This window comes from Podarcis bocagei, assembly GCF_964188305.1.
Source record: "Podarcis bocagei genome assembly, chromosome: W".
NCBI lineage: Eukaryota > Metazoa > Chordata > Lepidosauria > Squamata > Lacertidae > Podarcis > Podarcis bocagei.
Window position 1 is genome coordinate 89251607 of NC_138131.1, and position 8308 is coordinate 89259914.

Here is an 8308-nt window from a genome sequence, read left to right on the forward strand (position 1 = left end):
ACAATTCTGCTCCTGGCCTTCCTCCTCCACCCCCCCCCCCTAAAAGTATATTAGGTTTCCAAAGGGAGAAAAAGAAAAACAGCTAACTATTCAAAGCAGAAGTTTAAATCAATCCAGCAAAGGAAGCCCAGGGAAAATTAATCCAGTTAATACATTAGAGTAAAAAATAGCTTTAAAAGTGAAAATAGTTTTGTCTGAGCATCACCAGAGAACAAAGGAAACAAAATGAAATCAAAAAACAAAATTAACCTGACTTCTGTAATGAGAAAAGAGAGACTGGAAAAAAATGAAATACAACTGTTCCTAAGCCAATCCCCAACACAGGATGGCAGCTCAAAAGTTAGACTGAGCAACAAAATAACGAAGGGATGGGTGTTTGAAATCATTAAATTCTATCTTCTCTCAAAGAGAAGGCAAAAGCTGGGACTAGAAGGAGGAAATAATGCAGCAGTATACCAGAAAAACCAGAACTAAATACTGGGCCAAAAGTTAAATCAAGTAACAATGCAGAAGTGCAGCAACCAAAAACCTTTTCCTACTCTAACCTCAAATCCCTGACTGTCTAAAGACTGTCTCTCTGTTTGGGTATTTTGAGGAGGAGACTGGTGATGCTTATCAGGAACACTCTGGGCCCGTGAAGCTGTTGGGAGAAAGGAAGCATCTCAGCCTTGTATAGTGGTACCTCGGGTTAAGTACTTAATCCGTTCCAGAGGTCTGTTCTTAACCTGAAATTGGTCTTAACCTGAAGCACCACTTTAGCTAATGGGGCCTCCTGCTGCCGCCGCACTGCCGAAGCACAATTTCTGTTCTCATCCTGAAGCAAAGTTCTTAACCTGAAGCACTATTTCTGGGTTAGCGGAGTCAGTGACCTGAAGCGTATGTAACCTGATATCTGAGGTTGTTGAGGGCAGCAGTTGAGCTTGCAGGGCAGCAGTTGAAGAAGGAGCAAAAAGGGGTGTGGGGTTTTTTTTTTGTGTGTGTGTGTGTGTGTGTGTGTGTTTCTTTGTGGCTGATTAGCTGTTCTCCCTGTGCAAAGGTCAGAGGGGGCAGGATTTCTGTTGAGGCAGGTGATTAGCTGTTGGAGGAGCTTATCAGAGCTTGCAGGGTAGTTTGATCCATCTATTAGATTTAGGGGAGCTAGTCTCAAACGTTTGTTGGAGGAGACCTAGGTTTTTTTGTGGGGGGAGTTATTTGTCCTGTCTTCACGCTTTTTATGATGGAGGACCGCTGTAGCCACCCCCAAAGACACGTTCTCAAGATGGAGGGGGAGGGAACAGCTGCAGTCGCCTGCGGTTTCTGCGCAATGTTTGCCATCTTGCCAAAGGTTGCAGGCAGCTTTACCTGCAGCAATTGCATGTTGATTGCCCTCTTAAAAGACAAAGTCCAGCAACTGGAGGAACATGTAGCTACGCTCCAAAGAATTAGAGAGCTGGAGCTCTTCTTGGAAGCAACAGAGCACACCGTCTCCACCAAGGAGGAGACATGGGACTCCCCTGAGAAGGAGGCTAGTTCACCAACACAGGAGCCAGATATATGGAGAAACGTGACTCAAAGAAGTAGGAGGACCAGGGTTCGCTCTGATTGTTTAGAAATACACAATCGCTTTGAGGTCCTCTCCCCTAGCATGGAAGACAAAGAGCAGACTCCATTTGAGGATCTCTCCCTCATTACAGTCAATCAGGTATATGAAGACGAGCAGCAAAGTCAGTCCTCAGGGAATGTGCAGGCGACCTTGGAACGGACAGCTCACGGAAGAACCCCGACCAAACCTAAGAGGAGGCGTGTAGTGGTGATAGGGGATTCCCTACTGAGGGGAACAGAAGCAGTGATCTGTGGGCCTGACAAGATGTCTCGGGAAGCGTGCTGGAAAAATAGTGGAAGTGAACAGCTGGCTTCGCAAATGGTGTAAACAGGAACGGTTTGGATTCTTAGATCACGGACTGCAGTTTCTTGAAGATGGACTTCTGGCAAGTGATGGGCTGCACCTCACAACGGTTGGGAGAAATGTTTTTGCCAAGAATCTCAGAAACCTCATCAGGAGGGCTTTAAACTGACTAATGTGGGGGAGGGAGACAGTGCTCCTGAAGGTAGGAGTCTATCAATTGATGAAGATGATCATCCAAATGTCATAGACCAAATGGAGCAAACAGCACGCAGACCTAGTGGTGGGAGGAAAAAATCCTTAAATAAGAGACACGGGGGAATGATTAATGGACTTCAATGTCTGTACACTAATGCGCAAAGCATGGGAAATAAACAAGATGAGCTTGAGCTCTTGGTACAGCAAACTAAATATGACATAATAGGCATCACTGAAACCTGGTGGGATAAGTCCCACGATTGGAATGTAATAATGGGGGGATACAATCTATTTCAGAGAAACAGACCAGACAAGAAAGGAGGAGGAGTAGCGTTATATGTCAGGGATGTGTATACCTGTGAAGAGATCCAAGATTTAGAACCTCAAAGCCAAAGTGAGAGCATTTGGGTCAAAATTAAGGGAGAGAAGAATAACAGTGACCTCATTGTGGGAGTTTACTATAGATCCCCAAGCCAAATGGAGGACATAGATGATACCTTCCTGGAACAGATGGCCAAGCATGCAAAAGGAAGGGAGATAGTAGTAATGGGGGACTTCAATTGCTGTGATCACCAATAGTCAGCATGGATTTCTGAAAAATAAGTCATGTCAGACTAACCTGATCTCGTTTTTTGACAGAATTACAAGCCTGGTAGATGAAGGGTACGCAGTGGATGTAGCCTACCTTGATTTCAGCAAGGCATTTGACAAGGTGCCCATGATATTCTTGTAAAGAAGCTGGTAAAATGTGGTCTTGACTATGCTACCACTCAGTGGATTTGTAACTGGCTGACTGACCGAACCCAAAGGGTGCTCATCAATAGTTCCTCTTCATCCTGGAGAAGAGTGACTAGTGGGGTGCCACAGGGTTCTGTCTTGGGCCCGGTCTTATTCAACATCTTTATCAACGACTTGGATGATGGACTCAAGGGCATCCTGATCAAATTTGCAGATGACACCAAACTGGGAGGGGTGGCTAACACCCCAGAGGACAGGATCACACTTCAAAACAACCTTGACAGATTAGAGAACTGGGCAAAAACAAACAAGATGAATTTTAACAGGGAGAAATGTAAAGTATTGCACTTGGGCAAAAAAAATGAGAGGCACAAATAGAAGATGGGTGACACCTGGCTTGAGAGCAGTACATGTGAAAAGGATCTAGGAGTCTTGGTTGACCACAAACTTGACATGAGCTAACAGTGTGACGCGGCAGCTAAAAAAGCCAATGCAATTCTGGGCTGCATCAATAGGAGTATAGCATCTAGATCAAGGGAAGTAATAGTGCCACTGTATTCTGCTCTGGTCAGACCTCACCTGCAGTACTGTGTCCAGTTCTGGGACCACAGTTCAAGAAGGACACTGACAAACTGGAACGTGTCCAGAGGAGGGCAACCAAAATGGTCAAAGGCCTGGAAACGATGCCTTATGAGGAACGGCTAAGGGAGCTGGGCATGTTTAGCCTGGAGAAGAGGAGGTTAAGGGGTGATATGATAGCCATGTTCAAATATATAAAAGGATGTCACATAGAGGAGGGAGAAAGGTTGTTTTCTGCTGCTCCAGAGAAGCGGACACGGAGCAATGGATCCAAACTACAAGAAAGAAGATTCCACCTAAACATTAGGAAGAACTTCCTGACAGTAAGAGCTGTTTGACAGTGGAATTTGCTGCCAAGGAGTGTGGTGGAGTCTCCTACTTTGGAGGTCTTTAAGCAGAGGCTTGACAACCATATGTCAGGAGTGCTCTGATGGTGTTTCCTGCTTGGCAGGGGGTTGGACTCGATGGCCCTTGTGGTCTCTTCCAACTCTATGATTCTATGATTCTATATTTCTTCTGGCAATCTCATCCAGCCCAGCCTTTCGCATGATGAATTATGGATATAAGTTAAATAAGCAGGGAGACCATGTATAGCCTTGTCGTACTCCTTTCCCAATTTTGAACCAATCAGTTGTTCCATATCCAGTTCTAACTGTAGCTTCTTGTCCCACATAGAGATTTCTCAGGAGACAGATGAGGCACTCCCAGTTCTTTAAGAACTTGCCATAGGCTGTCTGGCTCAAGGTCAGCAACCACACTACCTGGGGTGTACAAGACATCCATATCTTTCTGGTATAATTCCTCTGTGTATTCTTGCCACCTCTTCTTGATGTCTTCTGCTTCTGTTAGGTCCTTTCCACTTTTGTCTTTTATTATGGTAATCTTTGTACAAAATGTTCCTTTCATATCTCCAATTTTCTTGAACAGATCTCTGGTTCTTCCCATTCTGTCGTTTTCCTATACAGTGGTGCCTCGCAAGATGAAAAGAATCCGTTCTGTGATTCTCTTCGTCTAGCAGTTTTTTTCGTCTTGCGAAACAAGCCCATTGAAGGATTAGCGGATTAGCGCTATTAGCGCTATTAGAGGCTTTTAGAGGCTTTTAGCGGCTTATCTGGTGATCGGATCAGCTGATAAGCGGCTTAGCGGCTTAGAAAAAGGGGGGGGGGAGAAAAAAACCAGCAGGAACTCGCAAGACATTGTCGTCTTGCGAAGCAAGCCCATAGGAGATTCGTTTTGCGAAGCACCTCCAAAACGGAAAACTCTTTCGTCTAGCGAGTTTTCCGTCTTGCGAGGCATTCGTCTTGTGGGGCACCACTGTATTTCTTTGCATTGCTCGTTTAAGAAGGCCTTCTTGTCTCTCCTTGCTATTTTTTTTTGAAATCTGCATTCAATTTCCTGTATCTTTCACTATCTCCCTCACATTTTGCTTGCCTTCTCTCCCCCGCTATTTGTAAGGCCTTGTTGGACAGCCACTTTGCTTTCTTGCATTTCCTTTTCATTGGGATGGTTTTCGTTGCTGCCTCCTGTATAATGTTACGAGCCTCCATCCATAGTTCTTCAGGCACTCTGTCCACCAAATCTAAATCCTTAAACCTGTTCCTCACTTCCACTGTGTATTCATAAGGGATTTGATTTAGATTGCATCTTACCGGCCCAGTGGTTTTTCCTACTTTCTTCAGTTTAAGCTTGAATTTTGCTATAAGAAGCTGATGATCTGAGCCACAGTCAGCTCCAGGTCTTGTTTTTGCTGACTGTATAGAGCTTCTCCATCTTTGGCTGCAGAGAATATAATCAATCTGATTTCGATGCTGCCCATCTGGTGATGTCCATGTGTAGAGTCGTCTCTTGTGTGTTGGGAAAGAGTGTTTGTGGTGACCAGCTTGTTCTCTTGGCAGAACTCTATTAGCCTTTGCCCTGCTTTGTTTTGAACTCCAAGGCCAAACTTGCCAGTTGTTCCTTTTATCTCTTGACTCCCTACTTTAGCATTCCAATCCCCTATAATGAGAAGAACATCCTTCTTTGGTGTCATTTCTATAAGGTGTTGTAAGTCTTCATAGAATTGGTCAATTTCAGTTCAGTGGTTGGTGCATAAACTTGGATTACTGTGATGTTAAAAGGTCTGCCTTGGATTCGTATCGAGATCATTCTATCATTTTTGAGATTGCATCCCAGTACAGCTTTCGCCACTCTTTTTTTGACTATGAGGGCCACTCCATTTCTTTTATGGGTTTCTTGCCCACAGTAGTCATCTCATCTGTCCTCCCAGTTGAACGACGTGGCCCAGGGAGAGAGGGAAAAATAGTGGAAGTGAACAGCTGGCTTTGCAAATGGTGTAAACAGGAACGGTTTGGATTCTTAGATCACGGACTGCAGTTTCTTGAAGATGGACTTCTGGCAAGCGATGGGCTGCACCTCACAATGGTTGGGAGAAATGTTTTTGCCAAAAATCTCAGAAACCTCATCAGGAGGGCTTTAAACTGACTAATGTGGGGGAGGGAGACAGTGCTCCTGAAGGTAGGAGTCTATCAATTAATGAAAATGATCATCCAAATGTCATAGACCAAATGGAGCAAACAGCACGCAGACCTAGTGGTGGGAGGAAAAAATCCTTAAATAAGAGACACGGGGGAATGATTAATGGACTTCAATGTCTGTACACTAATGCGCAAAGCATGGGAAATAAACAAGATGAGCTTGAGCTCTTGGTACAGCAAACTAAATATGACATAATAGGCATCACTGAAACCTGGTGGGATAAGTCCCACGATTGGAATGTAATAATGGGGGGATACAATCTATTTCAGAGAAACAGACCAGACAAGAAAGGAGGAGGAGTGGCGTTATATGTCAGGGATCTGTATACCTGTGAAGAGATCCAAGATTTAGAACCTCAAAGCCAAAGTGAGAGCATTTGGGTCAAAATTAAGGGAGAGAAGAATAACAGAGACCTCATTGTGGGAGTTTACTATAGATCCCCAAGCCAAACGGAGGACATAGATGATGCCTTCCTGGGACAGATGGCCAAGCATGCAAAAGGAAGGGAGATAGTAGTAATGGGGGACTTCAATTACCCGGATATTTGTTGGATGTCAAACTCAGCCAAGAGCATAAGGTCAAACAGATTCCTCACTGGCCTTGCAGACAACTTCATTGTCCAGAAAGTGGGAGGAACAACAAGAGGAACAGCCATTTTAGATCTGGTCCTAACCAATGTTGATGACCTGGTTAGTGGGGTAGAAGTGGAAGGATCATTAGGCGCGAGTGATCATGCTCTTCTGAAGTTTACTATACAGCGGAAAGGAGCAGCCAAGCATACTAGGACTATGGGTATGTTTGTAGGGTATGTTCGTAGCAAAAGGAAGAACAAAGAAACAGTGGGGTCACTCAGAGGAGAAGATGGTGAAATGCAAACAGGGGACACAGAAAGGGCTGAACTCCTCAATGCCTTCTTTGCCTCAGTCTTCTCCGATAAAGAAAAGAATGCCCAACCTGAAGAATTTGGAGCAAATGATTCAGCAAAGGAAACACAGCCCAGAATAACTAAGGAGATAGTACAAGAATACTTGGCTAGTTTAGATAATAATAATAATAATAATAATAATAATAATAATAATAATAATAATAATAATAATAAATTTTATTTATATCCTGCCCTCCCCAGCCAAGCCGGGCTCAGGGCGGCTAACAACAATCAAATAAACAATCAAATAATAACACATTCTAAAAATATTTCATTATAAAAATTAGTTAAAATCAAATTGATGGCAACCGATTAAACAAAATTCTGTGCAGGTTGCCAGAGGAGGGAGTCAGGCTGCACCCTGACCAAAGGCCTGGCGGAACAACTCTGTCTTGCAGGCCCTGCGGAAAGATGTCAGGTCCCGCAGGGCCCTGGTCTCATGAGGCAGAGCATTCCACCAGAATGGAGCCGCAGCCGAGAAGGCCCTGGCTCTAGTTGAGCCAGCCTAACCTCTCTGAGGCCTGGGACCTTGAGGATGTTATTATTTGCAGACCGTAGGTTCCTCTGTGGGGCATACCGGGAGAGGCGGTCCCGTAGGTACGAGGGTCCTAGGCCGTGTAGGGCTTTGAAGGTTAAAACCAGCACCTTAAACCTGATCCTGTACTCCACCGGGAGCCAGTGCAGCTGGTATAGTACCAGATGAATGTGATCTCGCAGCGAAGACCCCATAAGGAGTCTCGCCGCGGCATTCTGCACCCGCTGGAGTTTCTGGGTCAGTCTCAAGGGCAGCCCCACGTAGAGCGAGTTACAATAATCCAGTCTGGAGGTGACCGTCGCATGGATCACAGTGGCTAGGTCAGGGCGAGAGAGATAAGGGGCCAACTGCTTAGCTTGGCGGAGATGGAAAAATGCCGCCTTTGTTATAGCTGTAATCTGCGCCTCCATAGAGAGGGAGGTATCGAAGATTACACCCAAACTCTTAACGGACGGTGCTGGCACTAATTGCACCCTCGCAAGAGATGGGAGTTGCCCCCTCGATCCCATATCGTCCCGCCCCAGCCAGAGGACCTCTGTCTTCGAAGGATTTAACTTCAACCGGCTCCCACGTAGCCATCCAGCCACAGCTTCCAGACATCTGGTCAGTGTGTCTGGGGCCGAGTCAGGATGGCCATCCATCAACAGATAGTGTCAGGGGTTCAGGAGCAGAGACGCAGAGAAGGGAGGAGACAGAGAGCGAGGGGGAGGAATACGAAGGAAAGATGAGTGGGGATGACGACCCGAGATCACCGAGCCTGTCCAGTGAGTCCGAGGATTCCCAGAAGGGAGCGCCAGCGGTCAGAGCAAGGGGGGAAAGCAGGGGGACACCCCAGGAAGAAGGGTCCAGAGAGGGATCAGAGAGCAGCAGTTGGAGATCGGGACCCACGTACCCAGCCGGGAGCAGCGGGGAGAAA